The sequence below is a fragment of the Lemur catta genome, chromosome 10 (assembly GCF_020740605.2).
Source record: "Lemur catta isolate mLemCat1 chromosome 10, mLemCat1.pri, whole genome shotgun sequence".
In the NCBI taxonomy this organism is placed as follows: domain Eukaryota; kingdom Metazoa; phylum Chordata; class Mammalia; order Primates; family Lemuridae; genus Lemur; species Lemur catta.
The window spans coordinates 76,296,643-76,324,028 of NC_059137.1; positions in this window are offsets into that span (position 1 = coordinate 76,296,643).

A 27,386-nucleotide genomic window follows, 5' to 3' on the forward strand; every position below is an offset into this window, starting at 1 on the left:
GATCTCCCTCCACATTACTGACTTGATACTTGTTTAGTATAAATGGTATCGATGTTAAACTTGTGCTAGAAAAACAATTTGAATTTGTGAGGTACCCAGTTCTAAAGTGGCCTTTTTCTGAGACTTTCTTGAATTTCTTTTATTAAACATTCACTCATGCTTCTTATTCTGGGGGAATAAAAGTGATGGTATTATGTAAAATAATGTAACACTCATTGCTCTATTAGTAGATTTGATAGCATTGGGGGAATTATTATGACGTTTCTTTTGCATGTTTTTGACTCAATAATTTAAAAAGCAAACTATTAATATTAACTTGCTTTAAATAGATTTCATCTAGCATTTAAATTAGATAAAGCAAGCTTTAATTTTTAAGTGCTAGTTAATTATTTCAAAGATATTTTGGTTGCTTTAAGAATGCCATATGATTACCAAAAATTAGTCAGCCCACGCTAAACCTTGAAAACAATACATTAGCTTTGAGTTTCCTAATGCTTTTTTTTATCGCTATCATGAATTTAAAGGCATTTAAATAAATGAGATTTTGTGACAGATTTGAATACTTCAAAACCCCAGTGATGTTTGGTAGCAGTGAGGGGGTCACATATATGTGTGATTTTGAGAGGTAGTTGTAGTATAAGCTTTGAGATTTAGGTCACAAATTTGAGCCACAGTGACCTTCACAATGACCAATGTTTAACACCATCTGAGAACTGCTTGTTGCCTCTTGAAATGGCTGGATGATCTCAAAGTAACTTTTGTAACTATTTCTTACCTACTTTTTTAGCAAGATATTTCATCTGAAAATGTTAAAAGCTGACTTAACTTTTTTTTACCGTCTAATGATCACAACTGTAACTTGCAGAAAGATAAAAGAAATAAGAATCATTTATTTGCTCCTACATAAGAAAAAATTTCAAATACTATAGTTATTTAGGCCCAACTTTTAAAGATTGGTGAATTCTTTTTTCCTTGTCTTTTGCTTTTAGTGAGAGGGAGATTGTATCAATAAAATCTAAAATCTTTAGAGAAGGGAAATACACCTAAAATTATTTCATTAAATGTTATTTTATCCCAGTCTCTTTGGAATTTGGAGGTCTAAGGGTGCATGTGTGCAGCTCAGAAACCAGGTAGTTGGCCTTTTAAAGCTTTGTCTATTATTTAGACAAGAGTTGGTACCTCAGTGATTTAGGATTTGAATCATTATTGACAGAAAAATAAAAAACCCTTTGGGTATATCTACACCCAGTAGGGCAGCCACTTATGGTTGCACAGGTTGTTCACAGAGCAACTCCAGGGGAACCATTCACATAGACTGGGAATGGTGCTTTTTGGAGCTGTTCATTGCTGTCTAGTGTTCAACCTCCACAAAGATCTACCCAGTGGCTCTTACAAGGTTTTCATCCTAGATTTTGTTTCATTCCTATTTGTTTAGTTTTGTTATGTCTTAATTTATTTAAAGAGTCATAATCCTATTATTTAACATCATCACACAAATTTCTTGCATCCCATTGCTTCATTAGATCTGGATGATCTGATTTTAGTTTCATTACACAATGCCCAAGGTAGTGAGAATATCGTTTGCCTACCAAGACATGCATGTGTACACATATACTCCAAAAGTAGTTAGCTTTTCTGGAACAAACATTAACACTTAAAGCAGTGCCTCATTCCCATGGAATTGTTTTGTTTTCTTCCTCCTATTTTTTTCCCTTCTGATGTCTAAGAAGTTTATGGCTAATGAATAGTTAAATATTGATTTAAAATAACTATATGTTATACAGATGAAATCATAGAAAATACAATTTAAGAAATAGTAACTTACACTTAAACTTTTTGCTTTTGATAAGCTTACATTCCTAGTGTTTAAAGTCACAGCTTCCCAAATAAGCATATGCTATTTCATCTGGAGTTTCCTTTAAAATTGATAGCTTCCAAATATTCTTCCATAGATATAATATTAAAATAATTTTATAATTACATAAATCATTTGCTTCCAAGATAGGAACTTTTGTGTCTGTATTGAATGATTATTTGTTTATAGGTGCAGTTATAGAAGATACAGAGCTAGAGAAAAGCACATGAAACCGTTTGTTGCCAATTTCCGTCAGTTATCAGTACTTGAAACCCATTCAGAAATCTCTGTCTCCTTGTACTCTGCCAGTGTCAATTTTCTGTATAAATTCCTCCCATAAACTGTAACTTTGCTTGTTCTCATAATGGTTAGTTTAGTCTTTTATGCCATAATTTCTGTTATTCCTTTCTCGATTTGTCTAGAGCTGTAGGTATACTTTGCATATTGGTTTTCTTGGCTGTGTGTTACAGGTTTACCTCTTAAGGCTCAGGAGAAATCACACTTGTGTTCTTTTTCAATTTTCCTTAAATACATCCATGCTCCTTTGGTGTTTTATGATTCATGCACCATTGCTTCCAGTTGATATTAATCCAATTCACCAAAACCATTGTTTTAGGTTTGCTGAGTTCATAGTTGGAGTCATGCTTTTGTCAACTGGGAGAGTCAATTGTGAATGCAGTGCTTGATCTACATGGAATTTCACCAAGCTTTCTGGAGAGTGCACTTTCTAGAAATTGTGTATGGGTGTGTGGTTGAATAAAGCAAGTCAATAATATCACAGCTTAAACATAAACAGCAACACGAGCTCTGAAAAGGCATTAGGACTGCAATTCAAGTCAGTTATCATGTTTAGTATATTATTATATTATTGTGAAATTTACTGGTATAGAATGTATTTGAGAGACATTCACAGGCCTGTACTGGATATTCCAGTGATATAATGAGGGAAGAATTTGAGTCAGTTAAGGGGAGACATTCACACGAGAGCAGGAATCCAGCTTGCCACCCCAGTTTCAGCCACACCAATACTTTCTTTCTAATTCTTTATCCATCTCACTTTTGAATATCTCTGTTTGGAACTAGTTGTTGGAGGCAGTTTAGGCTATGGCAGCTGGACTAGTCTAACTGCGGGCAACAGGCTAAACTGGAAGAAGTTAAAGGTTATGCTTTTGCAAACCGTCATCTCATACAAAATTCTGTCTCTATCTCTCTGACATTTAGTTTAACTTATAATCCCTTATTTCCACCTGGCTATGAGGCACCTCTACATGGATAAATAAGGCCATCTCAAATTCAACATGTTGAAAATACTTCACTGTGTTCTTCCTGAAATCAACTTTTACTTGACTTCCCTATTTCTTTTAACAATATGATAGTTTTTTCCAGGCGCTGAGCATTAAAACCTGTCACATTTACCTCCTCTTTCTTTTTCAGTTACCAACCCATTGAAAGTCCTAAAGAGTCTGTTAAAAGACTCCTTCTACTGCATGCTTCACATTCCCCTGCCAGCCCTTTATTTTAGGCCTTTAATACTTCTTATACGAACCCTTTCAGTAGCTATATCAGGAATGTCAATTCTCACTTGCCTATTTCCCTTCCAATCCATAACACACAAGTAGGTAGATAACTCTTCTTTACTAGAACATGGCTATTGTCATACACCCCCTTGTTCAAAGACATTTAAAGACTCACATTGCCTACCAAATTAAGTGTTAATTCTCTGGTCTTACATTTCAGACTCCAAAATAAAACTGCAACTTATACTTATAGTTATGTATTGCATTTCTTCCCTACAGTAAAACCCTGCTTTTCAGCTAAAACAGACACTTTAGAGGGGTGGAAGATTGATTATGTGGAAGAAGAATGGGATGGATGGGGAGGAAATGGAGGCAGGGGCTAGAGCTAGAGTATGATGTATGTAGTTTATATAATCACAAGAATTCATTTGTATTCATCATCTACTAAGTATAAGGCACTGTGTGCTGGTAATACTATGTGCTAAGAGACTATAAATGAATATAAGGTGGATTCTCTGCCCATGAAGGATTTATATTTTAGTTAATGATATTAGGTCATATGAAATGTTAAGCGATAATAATATATTTAAATTCACAACAAGAAGAGATGTCATAATGCAAAGCAGAATTGCTTGCTTGATGGATTTTTACAATTTCTATAAATTTTAAAGGACATAGAGATCAGTTTAGACTGAGTGAGCTTTATGGAGCAGATGGGATTTGAATGTTTCAGAGGCAGCATATTTTGATTTGGGTGGAGGGTGATGATAAGGGATTGGAAAGATAAAGCACGAGTGGCAGGTGGGGACTTCTTGTAATATCTGTGTGTGGAGCGATAGACTTTTAGGTAGCTGCACGGTCACAGAGTGGGTCCAGGGTGACAACCAGGACCTGCCCTGTAGAGGAGGATCCAGGTGGGGTTAGTAGTTTGCTGAGGAGATAGGATTAGGAATTCATGAGCAAAACTTATAGCAGAAAGTTTGGAGGAAAGAGCTGAAATCAGAACCTTGATATTTGCCCTCATATCCCACATTGAATCTTTCCATAAATTCTGTTTGCTCTTTCTTCAAAAGATGTCCCTAAACACTTCTCCTACCACCCAGACCAAGCTGACATAATTTCTCACCTGGACTGTTGCAATAGACCCCATTTGGCCTCCATCTTTCGTTCTCGCCCTCACTCCTGCCCCCACCAAGCCGTGGTCTGTTACCACCTACCAGCCTCAGTGGACTTTCAAAAGGAGAGATCATTTGACTGCAGAACCCTCTGGATAGTTGCATCTCACTAGGAATGAAAGCCCAAGTCTTTACGATGGTCTCCAAGGCCTCACATGATCTGAGTGCCAGACACCTTCTTACCTCACTTCCTCCCAGTCTCTGCCTCACTCACTCTCTGCCTGCCACCTTGTTCCTGGAACACACCAAGCATGCTCCTCGGCACATGGCTGCCTGGGGTGCTCTCTCCCTGACCCCCCACCAGGCATTCCTGCCCACCAGTCCATCACTTTCTACTCTCTTATCCTGCTTTAATTTCCCCCCACAGCACTTATATGTCTAACACGGTATATATTGATTTATTTGTTTATCATGAACTCTTTGCAGTAAAATAGAAACTCCATCAAGGCAGAGGTTATTGTTTCTCTGCTGTATCCCAAGCATCTAGGAAAGTGCCAGCTACATAGTAGGTGTTCGATAAATATGAAATAAGCTGAGAGTAATACCAATGAAACAGATGAACCACAGGAAATAACTCTGGAGCCATGGTAAGTCTCAGAGTGAGAAGGTGCAAATATTAATTTGAAGTTTGATTGAGCATCATCTATGCATCAGGAACTGTTTTAGATACTGGGAATACAACGTCCTGCTCTCATTCTCCTATGGTGTTAGAGAGACAGACTATAAGTAAATAAACAACTATGATCATTTAGAGGAGTTAAGCCTATGAAGAACTTTGTAAAAATTGCAAAGCAATAGAAAGTGATGATGAAGTGTGGGGCATTAGATGGGATGGTTAGGTATGCCTTCTCTGAGGGGTTGACATTTGAGCTGAGACCTGAACGATAAGGTTCTAGCTAAGTGACATTTAGGGGAAGAGAATTCTCAGGAGTGATTACTCCTGGGTTTCCATTTTGCCACTGTGGAAGTAGTGGCTATGTTTTTTTGATGTTTGGGCTCTCTTTGAATATGTCTCTTTGAATAACCTCCTCAGGGTTCACTCAAGACTCTGTTGGGAGACCTATCATGAAACTCTGAAGTGAAGCTAGACATGTCCCTGGCTGCAGGAAGGGAAAAGATAATTTTGCTGATAATCCCCCAGAATAGGGGGTGCATTGACAGAAATAAAACATTCCACTTGCTCTTTTATCAACCACCTGTTACAGACTTGCAAGCACTTTTACTGTGTCTCTGTTATGGGGTCTTCTGGGTCTCAGATATGGTCAACAATAAGACCTGTTGTTTACCATGTCATCTTTTTTCTATTTGTTAAAGTGCTTTTAGTAGCATTTTGAAGGTTTTTTGCATAGATTGTGGCACTTTTTGTTATGTTTATCTTTAGATATTTTTACCTTTTTTGTTATTGTAAATAGATGCTTTTATGTCTTCTATCTGGTTGTCTAGGTGTGGACTACTGATTTCTGTGTATTAATTATGTAACTATTTTGCACATTCTCATTGGTACATAATAATTCTGAGGCTTTCTTTTAAAATATTAGTCATCACTATAATAAAGAGTCATAGAAGGGTGATTTAATAGGAAATTCTGATCCAGTCATTTACTCACAAATATTCATTGAATGTCCACTATATGCCAGGGACATATTCACCAGTGGCCTAGACATCAGGCCATCATTAGCTCAAGAGGTATTTTTGAAGAATTAGCTTCCCCATGATATTTTCCTTATAGCTGTTGGATGGTTATCATATATCTTGATTTTATTGGGAAAACGTGTTATACTGCCTTTGCTGGATAACTTTGGTGGTGAGCATGCAGATCTGTGCTGTTTACAATTTGAGTTGCATCCTCTTGGGTGTGGTGCCACTGTGTAGAGCACAGGCTGCACGTGCAAATGCAGCAGCTGGGAACAGCAGTGAGTAAGGACTCTGCTCTCAGGGGGCTTACCTTCTGCTAAGGACAGTTTCCACCAGCACAATGAACTTGTAGGGTTCATAGAACATATTCCTAAAGTCATCTTTATTTTTGTCTCCTGCCATCTCTTTAACCTACTTAGTGGAAGTCATCCTTCCCCAACTTCTGCAAGAAAACTCTAGCAGCCCTATGACCTTTCTTGTCACTCTCAAGTAATAAAATATTTTAGTCATTGAAAGTTGAGAGCCCAATCTCAATTTAGCTTACATCTTTTCGCCTTCCTGGGTCTAAGAGACCCTGCAGTCTAAGAAAAAGAGTGTGATCGGCTTCCCCTCATTAATGGTTGGCCTTCTCTTCCACTCATTAGTTAGCCACTGTTCTGACTCTTCCAACTGTGGAGCATCGAGGTGGAGAAGTGAAAATGGAGTCAGAAAATTCCTGTTGACCAATGTTGTTGTGAGACAGCTGCTTTCCTGCATGGGGCTCGTTTCTCACACATCCTTTCTGCTGAAACACTCTGGGAGTGTGGGCTGATCTGAACATGCCTCTCCTTTGCTCCTCCCATCTGAGCAAGCAGCAGCCCAATTTTTAACCTATTAGATTTCCGTGATGGGAATCAGACTGACTCACTCTCCCCTCAGAATTCAATAGTCTCATAGCAAACTCCAAATGGTCCCATTGAAGTCTCTTGCACCAAGTTTGAGTTTGGGAAGCAGCACCCTCCATGGACATATCTCTTCCTTATGGGAGTTCAGGGGAGGGGGTAATCAGAGCTCAACTCTCAACAAAAGCAATCTTTATCACAAATATCCTCTCTCTTCATTCTTTTAACTCTTATTTTGTTGTTATGAACCTATCATCTAATCCCTTACTATTCACAGGGACCAGCAGCATCAATATTGTCTGGGAGCTTATTAGAAGTGCAAAATCTCATAGTGTTCACTCCAGATCTGTTGAATCAGAATCTGCATTTTAATAAGCTTCCCAGATTTGTGGGCACTTTCAAGTTTGAGAAGCATGTATCTAATCTATTATTAGCATCTTAGCCTCTGATATTTCTGCTAGTAATCTTCCTCACATCTCAGATTGGTATCTAATATCTATTATATCTTGGTGCCTTAGAGGAAATGTAGAATCTTGTTTAGAATCAATTTAGAATCTTGTTACATAAAAAATAAGCAAAAATAAACAAATACATATTGAAAATAAGATTGAATATCTTCTACAAAGAAAATGTAGAAGGGAAATTGTTATGGGTTGAATTGTGTCCCCCTCATCCATATGTTGAAGTCCTTATCCCCAGGACCTCACAGTGTGACTTATTGGGAAGTGGGGTCATTGCAGATATAATTAGATGAGTTGAGATGAGGTGATACTGGAATAAGGTGGACCCTAATCCAGTATGGCTGGTGTACTTACAGAAAGAAAATTTGAAGGCAGACACCCATAAAGGGAGAATGCCATGTGAAGATCAAGGCAGAGATTGAGGTCATGCTTCTGCAAACCAAGGAATGCCAGAGTTCTCCAGCAAACTTCTAGAATCTAGGAGAGAGGCATGGAACAGTCTTTCTCATAGTCTTCAGAAGGAACTAACTCTGTTAATATCTTGATCTCTGACTTCTAGCCTCCAAGACTGTGAGGTGATATGAGATGGTAAATTTCCATTGTTTAATCCAACAAGTTTGTGATATTAATACTTTGTTACAGTAGCCCTAGCAAATGAATAGAGTAATAATACATGCTAGAGAGTGACTTGAGATTGAGGGATCAGGGAAGTACTCTTGGATAAGGTGACATTTAGGTAAGACCTGAATGATGAGAAAGCACCAGCCTTGGGAAGACCAGGGGGAGAGATATCCACACAGAGGGAACAAGGGCAAGGGCTTGGAGGAGGAGAGTTTGGTGTTTTGTAATTGGTTGTCTGGATAAATAATTTTTTTCAGAATAAACATGTATTGACAAGTGTTTGGAAAGAGTTAACATAGACTCAAACATTAACCAAGTTACCACCAGAGAATAACTTGAACCCTTTGGTATTTCTGTGACAGCTCAGTACATGTCTCTTTTGTTGATGCCACTCATCTAAGTAGGTAGGACTAAATTCAATGATTGTCCTTTTAATTTTAGTAAATTTCAATTCAGTACCACAGTGGCAATTTGAGGGATTTCTTTTACCTACTTTTCAATTAATTGCTTTGTTCAAACAGCAAGTACATTGCCACATGACTAAGACCTCTGTGAGTCAGAGCTGGATGGGAACAGGGGAGATATCACAGTTTATGGGGAAACGGTCAAGAAATATGGAGGGGTTAAACCATGGGTTACCCAGAAGAGTGGAAGAATCAGGAGTAGCACTCACTTCTTCTAATCCCCAATTACATGCATTTTCTGCTGGTCCTGCTATAGCCTCCTCTAGAACCTTCGTGGGCAGTGAATACATATTTGTTGATGTGACAATATCACAACAGTGTCTTCCTTTGGAAAATAAAAGCAAAGGGATAAAGGCAGTTTCTGGTAAATGGAAGCAATTCTTACTCAGGTAGCGCTAAGGAATTTTGCTCATGTAGTGAGAATGAAAACATATTGAAACAAATAACCCAAGTTTTCCATTGTAGTTCCAGAAGATGAGGATTTGGTTCATTATTAATATTCTCTGCTTGATTGCTCCTTTCTGTTGTGCTGGAGATGAAAGTGCCCTATGGTCCTACTCAGCAACTGTTCATTAATCTCCAGCCAGGGCGGGGAGAGAAGCTGATCTGGGGTGTAGCCTAGTAGGCTGGGGATGTGTGGGGAGCCCAAGAACATGCCAGCCAAAGTGTGAGGCAAGCACAGTCCCCCTTTTATGCCCTCTTTGTTCCCTTTTCTGCAGACACCTCATCTCTTTAAGAAGGAAATTCATTTTTTAATGATTGCTGTGCATATTCACTTTGAATTCTCACAGTACAACTTGGATGTAAGATTTTTATCTTTATTTTCCCCGATGGACCCTTGGAACTCAGAGGTTAAGTCACTTACTCTATGGGGCATCATAAAGTTAACAAAAAGTTTGTTAAAAACGTGGACTCTGAGCCAGTCTGCCTGGGTTCCAATTCCAGCTTCATCCCTTACTAGTTGTTGAACTTTGGGCAAATTACTTAAACTTTCTGTACCTTAGTTTTCTCATCAGCAAAATAGAGATAATAATACTAATAGTTCTTATCTTCCAGGGTTGTTGGGAGGATTAAATGAACCACTATGTGTAGTGGAATTTGGAACAATGCCTAACATATGAGGATGCAGTCGGAGGAGCATGAACCCAGGCCTGTTTGGCCCTGGGCCTCCAGTTCTGTTTCTGCTGTGCACGAGCTACTTCTCTCCCCGGAAGCCTAGCTTCCTTCATGATACTTGCCCATTCTTCAGATGTTGCTCTCTCTTCTGTCCCTCCACCACTTACCTCCTCTGAGTGCCAATTCTTTAGGAACTACCAGGTGGTTGGACTAGTTAACCTGATAAGTCACTGTAGGCTGAGGAGTTACTGAGTGCTCCTGGCTTGAAGGTGTGCTTTTGGCTATGCTGGTGATTTGAGTCGAAGTAGAGGTTGGATAGTCACTGGTAGAGGGAGCTGGGTCCGCTTTACTATGTAAAGGGAAGACCGCTGTGGGAAGTGCAGCCACTGTAGCAGACTCTGCAAGACAGATCTTTGGGCTATAGGGCGCTTACTCTCAAATGTTTCGGCGTTTGTCAGAGGTCTTCTCCACTTGCATATAAGCCCACCAGACCTGGGGGCAGCAAGTCGTCTGAATAAAAGCTGCTCACTGCAGAACCTTTGTGGAAACGGATGTACTATTTTGATAGTCTTTTTGTTATTGTAACAATTTAAGGTTTGCAGTTATAGATTAACATACTTTGAGGGTGGGTTTCTCAAGCCAAACTGATTATTTATTTTAAAATTTATCTTGATCTATACCTCAAGACTGCATGCTTGAATTGTGGTTTGCCAAATAAACAATTCCTTGTTCAAAAGTTTATTTCTGCCTAAATCTTATCAACTTAGAGAAGGTTTCGAACACAAACCCAGCCTGACCTCCTAACAGAGTAAAGAGGGTGCCCTGAAAAGAAAAATTTGGTCAGGAATCAAAAAAGAAGCAAATTCATTTAGTATTATCTTCTGTTAAAAACTTAATTAAGAAGGGAAGTGGGCTAAAAGGCCACAGATCTTTTAAGGAAACAAAGTGTGTGTGTGTGTGTGTGTGTGTGTGTGTGTGTGTGTGTGTGTGTACATGCTTTATTTCTGTTGACAGATGGGTCTTAGCTACCAAACTTGGAAGAAATGTAGGCAGTAAATCAGTTTTCCCATTTTATGACAGACTTTATCATGAAAGATGATTCTAAATGTAAACACAGTGGGTAAAATGCCACTTAGAGGGAATTTAATAAACATACTAATTTAGACCTCAGCAAGAGAGCACCTAAATATCAAACATAATGATATACCACAAATCAAATATTCAGGATATCTATTTTAATCTAAGAGGAAACAGAACTCTTTATTCTAATCTTGCTGTAAAGCCTTTGGCTTCCTAAAATATGTGATCTTGTTAAATTAAAGGATTAAAGTGAATGCATCCTTACTTTGGTATGTACTTACAACTAAATAAATAACATGCCTGTTATGACTGCAAACAAAATGAATTAAGTGAAACAAGACAGACAGCATGGACTTGCTGATGTCTTTGTTTTTGACAGCCTCTAATCCTGGAAACAGGAAGATATTGAGATGAATAAACATTCCTTGTCTATGTGAGCTCCCAAGTGGTTAAGTCTATACCCAGAGTTGTGCTAAGAAGTTCAGGAACTGAAGCATCTGGAGACCTTGCATATGTATAAAGGAAATCTTCCCCTTCCATTGTCTTCTCAGTTTCCTGCTTATCTGAAAACTCACTAATGCTTTAGCATTTGGGGACCTCAACTAGACTAAGACAGGCGGGAGGAGAAGAAAAGTTCCTTGTTAGACTCTTTTGAAGAATTGTCCCCTTTGAGCAGCTGTCTCAGTTTAGTCCCTGTCAATTATCACTAAACCTTTCAAAAAAGAAAAAAGACCCAGTGCTTTCCATGAAATCCCATTGCCAGCAACATTTAACCCGAGAGCCACAGATGTGTCCCCTTTCTTCATGGAATGCTATCCTGAGCCAAATATGCCAGTGGTTAAACAGCCCACGAACACACCACAAATATTTGTTTATTGGGAATCAAAATGTGGAGTGGGCTACAAAAGTGGGGGTTGGATTATTAACACCAGATTGAAAAGTGCCACGGTGGTGCTTGGATAAATGTCACTAGTGGTACAATATTGAAAAGATTGGGAAGTCATCAACCAGCCCTTCAGAAGTGAAACACATGATTTAACCACAAGCTGTACTGTATGAAATCTTAAACCATAACACGAAGAGTGACCTAATTTAATCCATGTGGGCTACGTGTTTGATGTCAACAGACTTTCCTTTTAAACAGTCTGGGGAGTGCAACAGGGTCTTTAGTCTTTAATAAAACCTGGGCTGTTTCCTACCAAGTCAGTTATGTTGAGCAATTAATTATTTTTACATTATTACTGATATTCCACAGATTTCATGAGTTTTCCTGTACCTTTCTGTACATGTCCTTTTTGCAAGGGACAATTAACCATAAGTCTTAAAACATTAGTCTCCCACAGGTGTGATGGATGTGGAAGAAGGTCCCGAGGCAGACAGTGCTGCCTTTTCACTGATAAGTTTGTAAGAGACACAGAATGAAGATAATAGTAGCTGTCAAAATTAATATACATAATTTTTGCTTTATACAGAGGCTACTTGTGGACTTAACATGACAGATATGCACATATAGAAAAACGTCCCCTAAGCAACTCTTCTTAAAACAGTTTAAAACATGCTTGGGGACTGGAGCTTTCCCATAAATTAGGTCCACGACATGTTTTTTTCACCAGAATAAGATGTTCTTAACGTGATCATAAGTTGTTTCTTGCACCAGATAGACAACTAGTTAGCTTTGGATATTTTTTTAACATTATAACCATTAGCTTTAAAAATACCAGATGGGCACATTTCACAAGTATATCTTTTTAAAGGCTCAATGTGACTGAAATTTCTGAGATGATAGTCTCAGTCCAGACAAGAATAGTTGAAAGTGTTGCAGTGTCTGCCCTCAAGTAGCCCTGAGGATTTCTAGGTTGATAAAAGCAGGAACAATAAAACCAGATTTTTTTTTTTAAAAAAAAGGTAATCAGGGAAAAACTCAGACCTGTGCCCCATCCCTAGCTATGCTCAATTCTTCATAGCTTTACTACTCAACCTGGTTGTCCATAGACCACGGCATCAGCATCACCAGGGCATTTGTTAGAAATGCAGACAGAAACCCTTCCCAGACCTACTGAGTCAGGATCTGCATTAACAGGGACCTTAGGTGACTCACAGGCACATGTAAGTTTGCGAGGTGCTACTTTAGAGGGCTTTTGGGCATGGCTTTAGGAGGCTTTAACTAGCTAAGTTGATACTTTAAAAAGTACCTCAGAGAAGGCAAATTTTCTTTGTTGGATATTATCTCGGTCTATTTTGTGTTACTATAAAAGAGCACCTGAAACTGGGTAATTTATGAGGAAAAGAGGTTTATTTAGCTCACGATTTTGTAGGCTGAGAAGTTCAAGGGCATGGCTGTGGCTTCTGGTGAGGGCTTTCGTGCTGCGTCACAACATGGCAGAGAAGGTCCAAGGAGAAGCAGATTTGTGCAAAAGAGGGAAACCTGAGGGGCATTCTGGCTGTGTAACAGCCCATTCTCATGGGAACTAATCTATTCTGAAGAGAACTAACGCAGTCTTTCAGGAGTAAGAACTCACCACGGTGAGAACAGCACCACACCATTCATGAGAGATCACCCCTGTAACCCAGGCACCCCCCAACAGCCCCTCCCAAACACTGTCTCACTGGGACTCAAATTTTAACATGAGCTTTGGTGAGGACAAACTATATCTAAACCATAGCAGGTGTAACCCTGGAACATCAGAACAGATGAATTAGTATAGGTATTAGTTTTTGACGTATTAGGTTATACTATTAGTATAGTATCAGGTTTTGACGTATAAAAAAACCATGTTTCTAACTAAGTAGCGTAGGAGAGTGTCCAGTACTGATCAGGAATAAGGAGAGCCTCTTTTTATTCCTCTATAAAGGCCCAAGGCCAAGGATAGCAAAAAAGGAAGTAGGCTGGGGACATTCCATTCTCGTCTCAATTTTCTCTCAACTTTAAAGTTGAATTCTGCTTTTCAATTTTGAATTTGAACATTCAAATATTCTGGACCAGAAGAATCCTCATAATTTCAAGTTTTTCCTTTAAAAGCAAATAGGAGGGGTCCTTTCCCCCAAGGCCAGACCTTCAACACCTTAAAAATACTTTGGTTAATAATATATGAAAAACATGCATTCTACATATTGGATGAAATTTAATGTTCAAAATCAAATGATAAGATATTATCAGGTTTACTTTGACACTTTTCTTGTATAATAACAGGAAATATATCTTCGTCAGATATTTGCCCGTTTTTAATTCATTAAAAATAAATTCACAAAGTAAAAAAAAATCAAATAGTAGAAGAGGTATAAAATAAAAAAAAATCCTTTCTTTCCTAACTTTTAAGACTCTTCTGCCAATACTGAACAAATAATTATGGTTAATAATCTGTTTTCAATATCTTTCTAGAGAAGTTCTTTTATTTTGCACATTTCCTTCTCTGTCTCCCTCTCTCTCTCTGTCCCCCCCATCTCTGATTTTCCTGGTTTTTCAATTTACACAATGGAATTATATCATACAGATTTCATAGCACCCTGGTTTTTTCACATAATTTTCTTTGCAGAACTTTCTGTGTCATCACCTACAGATATGTCATTTAAAAAAAACCTTTTTATTTGGAAATAATTTCAAACTCACAGAAAAGTTGCAAGAACAAGAATAGTACATTATATACTTTGGCTAGATTCACTTATATGATAACATTCTACCCAATTTGATTTATGATTTGAGTTCTCTGTCATCTCCATCTTGTCTCTTACTCTGTCTTTGTTTCTCTTTCTCTTTCTCTCACTCCGTGTGTGTGTATGAATGTGTATATGTGTTTTATCTGAACCATTTGAGAGTAAGTTGCCTACATTATGAGCCTTTATCCCTAAATATTTCAGTGTATATTTTCTAAGAATAGGGAAATTCTCTTACATAACCATCATATTATTATCAACTTCAGTAAATTTAACATGACATAATACTTTAATCTATCTATATTGCAATTTTATTAATTGACCTAATAATGACTTTTTCTAGCATTTGTTTTCCTTCAGTAAGGGATCAAGTATAAGGCCAGGTGTTACATTCAGTCATCATGTCTTTTTAGTTTCTTTTAAACTGGAACATTACCTCTGCCTTTCTCCTCAACTTCCCAACCACTACCCTTTCCCCTACACACATTTAAGTAGAAAATTCCTCCTTATGGATTTGTCTGATGGTTCCTTAGGATTAGATTTAGAATGTGTATGCCTGGTATTTAACACTATATTAGTGATATTGTATCCTTTTCAGGATATCACATCTGATATTGTATCCTTTTCAGGTAAATACCAACAAGTGTAATTGCTGGATTGTATGGTAAGAGTATGTTTGATTTTGTAAGAAACTGCCAAACTATCTTCCAAAGTGGCTGTACGAACACACATGCTTACACAACATAATAGCTTCTACATATTCAAATCCAACTTGTGGAATTTTACAAAGAAACCTTATTTAAGCACTTTCAAAGGGAAAGTGAAGTCTCTTTCCATGCCTAGAAATAAAATAAAATGATCTTGACTATAGAAACACAAGGACTGGGTCATATTATCTGCAGACCCAAGGGAAAATATTGGAATCTAAACAAATTAAGTAGGTGTGAGCTGTTTGACAAACTTGAGAGAAGTGAGTGCTCTCTGCAGGAAGAAGCATCACCATGGACAGGGAGAGAAGGAGTCAGCTTTTCTGTAAGCATTTGCTGTAGACTCAGGAGCACCTGTGAGGGCAGTAAAACTGTAGCATCTTGACAGGTGGCAAAAGGAAAATTGGAGTCTTTGATTCATGGGACCCAATGCTCAAGTTTCAAAGCTTTGGCCCAATTTATATTGAGATATGGAAAGAAAAGCTGAATAAGTGGCGGCATTCTAGCCTGACTTAAAAAAGATGTTATTTCCTGTGTCTATTTGGATTGGGCTACTGAAGATCTGTGTTGAGATGGTTTGGGAGGTGCCACAGGGGTCGATGCAAGGGAGTTGTGATTGCTGTGGGCCAAGGATGGATGCTCTGATTCCCAGGCCACTGAAGATCTCCAAGAGGGTCACGTTTCATTATTAAAGACAAACTTGGGACATTGTTTAGAAACCAACTAGGAATACAGTAGTCCCGCCTTGTTTGTGGTTTTGATTCCTGCGTTTCAGTTACCTATGGTCAACCATGGCCTGAAAATTCCAGAAATAAACAATTCATGAGTTTTTAATTGCATACTGTTATGAGTAGCATGATGAGATCCCTTGCCATCCTGCTCCGTCCACAGTGGGATTTGAATCATCTCTTTGTCTATTAATAGTACCCACACTGTAGTTGGTACCCTCCCGTTAGTCGCTTAGTAGCTGGCTCAGTTATCAGATCTTATCAGATTGACTGTCACACTGTCTCACTGCTTGAGTTCAAGTCACCCTTACTGTACCTCATAATGGCTCCAAAGCACAAGAGTAATGATGCTATTTGATTATTAGTTATTGTTGTTAATCTCTTACTGTGCCTAATTTATACATTAAACTTTATTGTAAGTATTTATGTGTAAGAAAGAACATAGCATATATACGGTTCCATACTGTCCATGGTTTCAGGCATTCATTGGGTATCTTGGATCTTATACCCTGCGGATAAGGGTGACCACTGTAAAAATATATATTTTAATAAATCTTAAATGCCTAGAGGTTTTACTTGCACCCCTGAAATTTTTCGGTGTTTAAGTTTGTTTTACTTCCTTTATGTCTAATCGAAAATTTCAAATAAGCCCATTTCCCACCACCACACAGTTTTAAAACCTACTTTCCCTTTTTATTCTTCTGTAGACTTGAATGTAGAAACCCTTATAAAATATCCATTTGCACAGCCTCCTCTTAGTTTTTATGTTGCTGCACTAATTTGATGATAAGCTCTTTATTCACTTGGGTAATTTAAATCTTTGTATCCACAGAGAAAATGGTGATAACCAGACAGCAGAAACTAGCAGGGCGGGCAATAGAAGGCTTCTCTTGCTGTCTTCGCGTCCATCAAGCCAGAAAATATTGCCAGGGCCACACCTGTTATTTTGAAAATGAGAAGGAGACTGTTGTTTTAACTGTTCAGGCCACTTTCAGTGGTTGGGGACAAAACCTGAGATTTTGAGACAATGATGTTGGCACCTCAGAAATATTTGTACTGCCAAGGAAGCCAGTTGTACAGTTAGTGCCTCACAGCAATGTCCCCAGACATCTCCATATATGTTTGTTCCCAGGTGGTTCTGTAGTTGCCCATTTATTTCACACCCCCACCACCCTCCCCCACTGCCAGTTTCACCCATTTAACCCTTCATTTGCCCCATCATCCCTAATAGTCTGTTTGCTTATTTTTGTTTCTGTGGGCATTAAATTCCCTCCTAATGGATGTTTACCACCCACTAATTGCATATGCTGTGTTGGCCTGTCAGGAGATTTTTTTGTGTGTGTGATATTTTATTCAATTGCCTATTCTATCCTTGCCTATCAATTTCTTTCCCTAAGTTGGTTACTCTATTGCCGTGATTCTTAAACTTTAGTGTGCAAAAAAATTCACCAGGGATGCTTATTAAAATGCAGCTTTCAAGACCTTTCTCCCAGAGATTCTAATTATGAGTTCTAATGGGAGCCCCAAGAATCTGTACTCTTAACAAATCACACAAGTAATTCTGATGCAAGGGGACCAGAATCCCAGCATTAGACTTGGAGAAATACTGCTCTCTGATGTTTAAATTATTTTAGAAAACTCATATTTTATCTTTGTGGGGTTATTTTTTGTTATCCCAAATAAAATAAGTGTAACAACCTTGGCTCAGTATAAAAACTCGAATTGCAAAATGTTGACTGCATCCCGGCACCCTCATCCCAATGTCCCCATTGCATCTAGAATCCCAACATCAGTGCCTTTCCCTATCCCCAACCAACATTATACCAGGAAGTCTTGGTGTATGATCCTATGTCATTGCTGTGAATGGTTTATCTAATTTTCAACTCTGCCATTTTATTTGAAATCACTTTATTGCTCTGTGAAATTATACTCTGGGATCTGATGTCAAAAACATTGCTTCTGAACTTTAAGTACCATTAAGTGTTAGTAAATATTGTGATAAGGAAAAAAATAGTCTGTATTTCTAAAAGCTGCCCTTTTTGCCCTCACAAAATATTTGTTACCCTTATATAAGGCCCAACAGTTGGAAAGGCCTAATTCAAGGCTAAAGGATGGCAGGGCAGTGACATGTTTTTCAATTGCTATGTGACCTCAGCATGGCACATAAGCACAGTGAAAAAAATAGATAATTAGTCAGGATATAATTTAGTGGACAGAGTTCTAAGACAATAATCAAATCTCAGCTTTATTCCTAATATTATGATTAATCTCTTAAAAATTATTTTACTGGTGTTTTCTGTTTCACAAACAAAGCAAAGAACATCTCTAAGTAGAGATATGACTCTGGAAATTTGATATTCAGTATACAGATATTTGGTGGTCATAACGGTAGTAAAAGAGGTCATAATTAGTTTAACAAGAAAAGAAATTACCAAAACTACTTGCCAATCTTGAAACCATTGTGTACATTTGTCTTTTAAAACTACATTTTGGTTTAAAAGTGTTTACAACTATGTTGTACACAAGTGATTATTTGAAGGGAAGCACAGCATAAGTTTAAAAATTTAGAAGCTGTGTTTCTCGTAAGTACCCTAGAAGCAATTTCATTATGATAACACCAATGGACTTCTGATTTTAAAAGGTGTTGTACTCAGCATTTATTGGCTCAACATAATTAATCTATTATGCAGTAAGATATTAGTAGTGTGTGCATGTGCTACAGATATCATTTTTGGGAAACATTATTTTAGGTTTAATCATGGAAATAAGAGAAGAAAGTGCTGTAAGGAACTGGGGCATAACAACTTAAAATGAGTAAATGAGTGGAAATTAAGGAAATTAAGGAAAATTAAGGAGGATATCAGGCAGTTTGATGTAGTAGAACTGGCACTCCTCCATTGTACTGTGTGTCACTCTGTCTGATCTTTCCTTACACTTGTCTCAAGGAGATTGCAATTATGTGTTTCTGTCTTTCACTCCCTTTAGACATCAAGTCCTCTTAAAGCAGGCACTGTGCCTTCTTCATTTGTACCTCTCAGCAACTAGGGCAATGCCCAGCATACAGTACACAGTCAGTAAGTATGAGTGGTAAATGTACACTGATGGGCACATGGCAGAGTGAATAGAAAATTATGTTTGGGAAATAGGTTATAAGACATGAAGGAGAAAACATTATATTGACATCAAGAACTTTCTCCAAATTAAAAAAAAAATGAATTCTGAAAACCCCGTATCTTGGAATCTGACAGTAAAGGGTCTGAAATTTCCACGTAAAGAAAAATGTTGTACAAGGGATAAATTCTCTCAAACCTTTACTGTGAGATGATTACTTTTCTATCATCTTATTGCATGACAGTTTGACAGGTGGTAGATGTTAGTCTGAAAGGCTGCTTTCCTCAGAACTATAAAGTTATTGCACTATATGTTGTTTTGGATGAGAAGTCTGATGCCAGTCTGATTTTCATTCCATTGTAGGTTGTGTTTTCTCTCTGGCACCTTTAAAGTTTTCTCCTACTATTAATGTTTGGAAATTTCATGGCAATGTGCCAAAATGGATATCTTGTATTGTGTGGGGCTCAACTGAGGAGTTGAGTCCTTACGTTCTAATAAAGTATCTTGATTGAGTTCTTACTGATACTCTTACTTTTATTTTCTATGTATTCTCATTCTTTGACTCCTGCCATTTGAATTTTAGACTCTTAGACTATAAACTGTAATATCTTTAGATTTTCTCTAATATTTTCAGTCTTTTTCATCTATAGTCTGAGTGATTCATTTTATCTACTATTTTTTTTTTTTTTTTGAGACAGAGTCTCGCTCTGTTGCCCCGGCTAGAGTGAGTGCCGTGGCATCAGCCTAGCTCACAGCAACCTCAAACTCCTGGGCTTAAGATATCCTCCTGCCTTAGCCTCCCGAGTAGCTGGGACTACAGGCATGCGCCACCATGCTCAACTAATTTTTTCTATATATATTTTTAGTTGGCCAGATAATTTCTTTCTATTTTTAGTAGAGACGGGGTCTCGCTCTTGCTCAGGCTGGTCTCGAACTCCTGACCTCGAGCGATCCACCCGCCTCGGCTTCCCAGAGTGCTAGGATTACAGGCGTGAGCCACCAAGCCCGGCCTTCATTTTATCTACTATTTTTTTTTAGTAATTCTTTATTGTTAAGTGTTCTTTCTTCTTCCACAATTGTTTCTTTTTCAAAGATTACAACTCATGTTTTACTAATGTAATTTTTCAAATCTCTCCAAGGATGTAAATTCAAGTTCTTAAAATAAAAACAATAAAACAATATCTTCAGTTCCCTCAGTTGTCTGTTTTTCGTCTCTTGCTCATTTTGTCCGAAAGCTTTCTTTGAATGTCTAACCATCCTGGACTGTGAGTCCATATTTAAGATGAGGTAGTACAAGATTATCAGCAGACTTGAGGACATTGGTGAGAATATCTAGCTTTTCTTTGGAACGAGTGGTCTGGCAGAAGACGATATACTGGAAATCCTCATCATGGATGAATGTAGAGGTCTCTTCTCATGTCATCTAGTACCTTTAGAGAAGGCCTTCAACTTTTTGATGTGGAACTCCGATTTATTTTGTATTGTGGGAGTGGGAGGGATGGGGCTGTTGACTATTTTATATAGAGACTTTCAATTAGTCTTCTGATTTCAGCTCTGTATCTCACTTCTGTGCTCACTCATCCCTCCCACACAACATGGTATGTACATTGCTGAGTCTTGAGGCTCTTTGTGGTTCTTTTAGATCTATAGACTGGATTCTCTACTAGATCCTTCTTCATACATTGTCCAGCTTGTAGCTGCCCCTGTCCTCTTCCCCTATTCCTGAAACTGCTTTGAGTATGTCCCATAAATTTGTTGAGAACTCTGATTAGCTATCGGCCCTTATATTTTATTTATTTTTGAGGACTTAACCTTATTTAGTTTCTTTTACAATGATTTAAATGACATTTCAGGAAGGAGAGGAGATAAACATCTATTATATATACCATCATTTTTAATCAGTATGATAGCATTTTTAGATAGAAATGCTTGATGATAAAATTTGGAAACACTGCATACTGTGGAATCTTCTCCTTTAGGAGAGTCGTAAAGTTCATTAGCATACTAGTAGGGAGAAGTCCTGCCAGAAGTAAACATGTTTAACCATAATTATCCCAATGTTTCCCAAATGTATTTTTATCACGGACTGCTTTTTTGTGAAGAAAACCTATTTAAACCTGCTATACACAGCATTTTACAAATTACAATTTAGAAATAATACTCTAGATTACCAACTAAATAGATACAAAATAAGAAAAATATAATTTAAGTAATTAGAAGAAGTATAATTTTAGAGCTAGAAGCAATTATAGAGAACACTCCCTCCCTATTCTTCTCCTTTCTAATAGATGGGAAAACTAAGTTTTATAAAGTAGCTTACTTTATTCTGCCAAATTTGGGTCTCTCTATTCTCTCTGAACAAGACCATTCTTTGATTATTTGGTGGCAATTATTTGTAAGCTGTAGAACACGATGAGACAGAACCTGCCTACCTACCCAATGCTCTGTTAGGTGTAGTCATCCTGCTCTCTACCTGAAGGTGGGGTTTTTCACCCAAAGGAAATATCTCAGAGCCCCAGAATTAGTGCAGGGTGAGCTCATTTGACAATGGGGCAGGTGGCAAGAGATTCTGCCCATGGGTTTCCTCCTAGCTCTTGCATTGCCACCAAATAATGGTTTAGAGTGTTTCAGAGAGGAGTACCTGTCATTATCAGTTATCTTGATCTTTGTCCTCCTCCTCCTGCTCCTCGTCATCTTCCTCTTTCTCCTCCTCTTCTTCTATTTCCTCCTCCTATTCCTCCTCCTTTTCTGTCTCCCACTCCTCCTCCTCCTTCTTTCCTGCCCCCCTTCCTTACCTCCATCTTTCCCCTCTTCTCTCTTTCTCTTTCTTCTTACCTTATTTGGAATACTGATGGAAAAAATTCTCCATAACCTTTTATAGAAGCTTATAAAGCAAGCAAGATTTGTAAGGCAATAAAATGCCATTTGATGGGGGGATTTGCAGGTGTTACATGTAGCCTTTCTCTTGGAAGGGACACAAAGATTTTGACATACTTTGCTTAAGAATAATAGCCATTATCTATTAATTCCATGTGCTTTCTTTAAAAAGGGAAATCATTTTGTGGGTGTATTGGGGCCTAAAGTTTTATAGAAGAGGAGATTTTCCTGAGGCTCTTTTTATTACAGGGTCATAAAACATGTTTGAATCCCAGTCAGGATGTTCACCGAAGTTTCCTAAATCTCAGTCCAATTTTCTTTCTCTACCTTATATTGCTTTTTGTATTTCTTAAATTCCTAGCAAATTAAAGCACATTTTGCCCAAATTACCCAAGCATTATAACCCCTGCTTTGTTTTTAGGTTGAATGTTAGGATGAGTCCATTGCCTTGATCTCTTGGAGTTCTATATTTTCTAACAACTTGGAGATAAAAAAAAATCTTAATTTTGCTTCATTAATTCCTTCATTAAAAATATTTATCAAGGCCGGGTGCAGTGGCTCACACCTGTAATCCTAGCACTCTGGGAGGCCAAGGCAGGTGGATCGCTGGAGGTCAGGAGTTTGAAACCAGCCTGAGCAAGAGAGAAACCCTGTCTCTACTAAAAATAGAAAGAAATTATCTAGCCAACTAAAAATATATATAGAAAAAACTAACCAGGCATGGTGATGCATGCCTGTAGTCCCAGCTACTTGGGAGGCTGAGGCAGGAGGATTGCTTAAGCCCAGGAGTTTGAGGTTGCTGTGAGCTAGGCTGACGCCACGGCACTCACTCTAGCCCTGGCAACAGAGTGAGACTCTGTCTCAAAAAAAAAGAAAATATTTATCAAGCGTTCTTCTATGTTTGTTATTGGTAACAAACAATTAATAATTTCCTGCCTTCAAGGAAGGTTACATTCTAAGAAGTGGTGGTAGGAGAGATACGATGAATAAATATACAAATTAATTAATATGTAGTATAGTATTATGAAGTAATATTTTATGAAGAAAAGTAACTGTGGATAGGGGAATAGAAGAGTAGTGGACATGCTGGAGGGCCACCACAAAGATAAACTTTGACTGAACTTGATTTAGTACTTGTATGATGTTGCTGAAAGCAAATGTTATTTTGAATAAGGTGGATAAGAAAAGTATTTCTAATGAAGTGGAGTTTAAACAGAGGCTTGAATGAGGAGAGAAAATGAGACATACCAATATCTGGAAGAAGAGGGTTCCAGGCAGAAGGAGTAGCAAGTGCAAAGACCCTGAGGTGGGAGTTGTGCTTTGATATGTTTGAGAATTAACAAAGGAACTGGTATGAACTGTAGTGGAATGTACTAAAAAGAGAATAGTAGGAGAGGCGGTCAGAGACATGGAAAGGGTATAACTCACGTTGGGCCTTGAAGGTAAGGACTTTGGAATCTCACCCCCCACCCACCCAAGGTGGTGAGAAGCTCTTGGAGGGCTTGAGCACAGCAATGGCATGATCAGATTTACTTTTTATAGTATCGCTCAGCTCCTATGCACAGATTAGAATGAAGGAGAGCAGAAGTGAAAGCTACTGAAATAATCTAGGAGACAGAAGATGGTGGCTTGTCCAGATCATAAAAGAGTTCTACATTTGGGACACATTTAAAAGGTAAATCCAATAGCATTTTCTAATATTTTGGATATGAGTTGTTAGATACAGAGAGGAGTCAAGCCTAGCTACAGAGTTTTTGGCATGAGCTACTAGGTTAATTTATTTAGATGGGTAAAACAAAAAGTCAGTTCTTGACATGTTAAATCTGAGATCATTCCTTGATCCTCCGGTGGAGATATTTAGAAGGTAGTTGGTTACAGTAGTCTGGAATTTAGGTAAGAGGTCAGTGGCAAAGATACCCAATTGGAAGTATTCAGAATATTTGATGATATGTAGTCACTTCTCGGCCTTTTAGCTAAGATCAAGTGTATTGATTTTATGTAAAGTCACGGGACTGAATGAAATCATTTAAGGGATAAGCACAGATAAAGAAGAGAAGCTGTCCAGTGATTGTGTTAGGGTACTCCAGCATTTTGAAGTCAAGTAGATGAGGAGGAACTAGCAGTGAGACCAAGAAGGAATGGCTAGTGAGGTGGGAAGAAAACCAGGAGAGCTTTCATGTCTTCCAGGAGTCAAGTAAACTCTGTGAGCTTGTTTATTATCACTGAGCAACATTTGACACAATTGATATAGTCCTTTCTTTGCTGTAAATACCACATTGTGTTTAGTTGTTAACTTAGTGACCCCTAGTAAACCACACCTCCTGATAGTGAAGATCTTGTATAGTCCTCTCCCACATAGATCTTGGCTTAGCTAATCTGACATTAGCAAGAATCATGTAGGCAGAGGCTTGGTAAATACTTTTATGTTGAGGTTTATCTTTTTGTAGCAATAGTTCTGGGGATCCAGCTTCCATATAAAGATGTTCCAGCCAAGGCACTATGCATGTGAGTAAAGCCAATTTGAATATTCCAGCTCTAGCTGCCATCTCACTGGAACTATTGGAAATATTCCAAACAAGATTAGCAGAAGAATCTCCCAGCTGAGCCCTGGCCATTCCACAGAATTGTCAACAATTACAATGGGTGTTGTTTTAAACCACCAACTTTTGGGATTTTTGATATGCAGCAATAGGTAAATTAAACAGCATGCACATATATATTTGTTTAGCATTTGCAGCAACATATGCATATCTGAACATGATTGTTTATGTCCCTATGCTTGTATTTCTTAAATAATTATATCAAGAGGCTGGGACATATTTGTTTAACTGCTTTCATTTAGTATTCACCCACTTGTCATCTATATAAATATACATTAAGATGTAAGTCTTAGTGGGATTGGTTCTGGAAAGAAGTTGTATATTTTCTGCCAAATTGAAAGATTTCCTTTTCCCCTTCCCTCCATTGATTCCCTTCTCCTAATCTCTCTGCTGCTGAGCGCTACCTCCTAATTCTGGCTTTTTCACCAAAGAGCTCTGTCATCTTACAGGGCTCTCAAAAGTGGCTGCTTCCCCTATGTTGGTGTGTCTACCACACCAAGCATTCCAAAGAGAGTGAGGCTCAAATCTTTCCTCTTAAAGACCTGCAGTGGAGTAAGGGGTGCTCAGACTGTGAGCTCCCTGCTCACCAGCTTTCCCTGCTTCTGCTCACCCAGCTGTGCCATCATGGCAGGGCACACCCATGAAGCAGAGAGACATCATACCTGCTTGAGCACCCTGTGGGCAACTCAGGACCAGCACACTTCTACCTGGCATGGTCAGGGATTGATCTTCAGGGACACAGAAACAGGCCCACAGGCAAGATCCCATGCCCCCAGGACTTGATCTTGTTGCTCGGGGGCATGGGGGAGAGGTTTGTGAACTAATTTTGAAAGGCAAGGAGCCATGTGGGCAGAACTGAGAGGACAGTACAGTGTGGATCTGAGTTGCAGCACACTCATGGAGCATCTCTCCCCCCCAAAGGAAGGTTGTGCTTTCAGCCCAGGGGAGGATCCTAGACAGGGAAGCTCCCATCCCTCACCATTGCTGGGGGGCTGAGCTGGTTTGGGCTCCTGCCTGTCAGCAGATGCCACAGAAAAACTGCAGAGGAGGGGAGGGGAGAGAAGAATGAAACTCACTCCTGATAGCCAGATTATGAATCTCAAGCACGCTTTCTGGCTGAGTGGGGAATTTCAGCCCCTCCTTGGTGGTTATTCCCAGCAGCCTAGAGGGAACTTTGACCCCTGCCAAGACAGCTACCTTACAAGCTTTAGTGGATCATGAGGGCAGACCCCACCCAGCCTCACTCCCCCACCTGCCTCTGCTGTGGTGGAGAATAAGGACTCGCCTGGAAGTTCCAAGGCCCTGCCTACCACCCGGAGCATTCAAGTGCTTCTCTTGATGAGCTAGAGCCAATCACAAGTCCCCAAAACAAAACTGCAGCTTGTTCCTTCCAGCAAGTGCCCCCTATTGACAGGGAGGTCACATTGCACAGCCTTTTACAGCATTTACTGGACTCAATAATATAGGGTGTCATTGATTCTCACCCACAAGCACCACCTACTGTCTCAGAGAATAAATGGGAAATGCCAATACAATTCACACAGTTAAGAAGACCACAGGGCTGAGGAAAAAGAAAGGATTTCAAAGGCCTCCATCCTAGCTCATCAAAAAAAGACAGGGAATCTGCCTACACACGTTGCTGCAGATACACTCCTATGAGTGGGGCCAGCAGGAAGTGCCATCTAAATAAAAGAAAATCCAAGATCAAGAAGTGATAGCTGCTCCAGCTGAGAAGGGATCAGCACAAGAACTCTGGAAGTATAAAAAATCAGAGTGAAAGGACACACTCAAAGGAGCATACCAGCTCTCTAGCAGTGGATCTCAAACAAAATGAAAATATTGAAATGACAGATAAAGAATTTCAAATATGCATTGTAAGGAAGCTCAATGAAATCCAAGGGAAAATGGCAAACCAACTGAAAAACAATAGAAAAATTATCCAGGAAATAATGAAAAATTCACTAAAGAGATAGAGATACTAAAAAGAAAAAAAAAACAAAACAAATAGACCTTCTGGAAATGAAAATTTCGTTTAAGGAAATACAAAACACAGTGGAAAGCTTTAGGCATAAACTAGATCAGGTAGAGGAAACAATTTCAGAGCTTGAAGACAACTCTTTTAAATTAACTCATTCAGTCAAAAATAAGAACAAAGAAAAAAAAAAGAACAAGGAATCAAGAGGAATGAAAAAAGCCTAAAAGAAATATGGGATTATTTAAAATGCCTAAATATCAGAATCATAGGCATCCCTGAGGGTATAGAAAAAAAATGTGCAAGTGCTGGAAAACATATTTGCGGGAAAATTTCCCTGGTCTTGCTAGAGATTTCAATGAACACCTGGGAGATTCATTGCAAAGAGGCAATCACGAAGATCATCAGACTGGCCAAGGTCAACATGCAAGAGGAATTCTTGTGAACCATGGTTTGAAAACATCAGGTGACTTACAAAGGAAAACCAATCAGGCTAACTGCAGACTTCTCAACAGAGACCTTACAAACTAGAAGAGATCGGGACCCAATATTCAGGCTTCTTAAATAGAAAACTGCAAGCCTAGAATTTTGTATCCTGTAAAACTAAGTTTCATATTTGAAGGAGAAATAAAGACTTTTCCAGACAAGCACTCAGAGGGAATTTGTCAAGATCAGACCTGCCCTGCTGGAAATACTCAGAACTGCATTATACGTAGATCAGCATAATAGACACCCACCAGTGTAAGACGAACCAGAAGCTAAAACTCAGAGTTCATATAAAACAATAGCACAAGAAGATAAACAAAGCAATAAAGTACTACCCAACATGATGAATGGAATACCATCCCATGTATCAATCCTGTCAATCAACATCAATGTTCTGAATGCCCTAATTGAGAGACTCAGGCTGGCTGAATGGATAAAAAAAATACAAT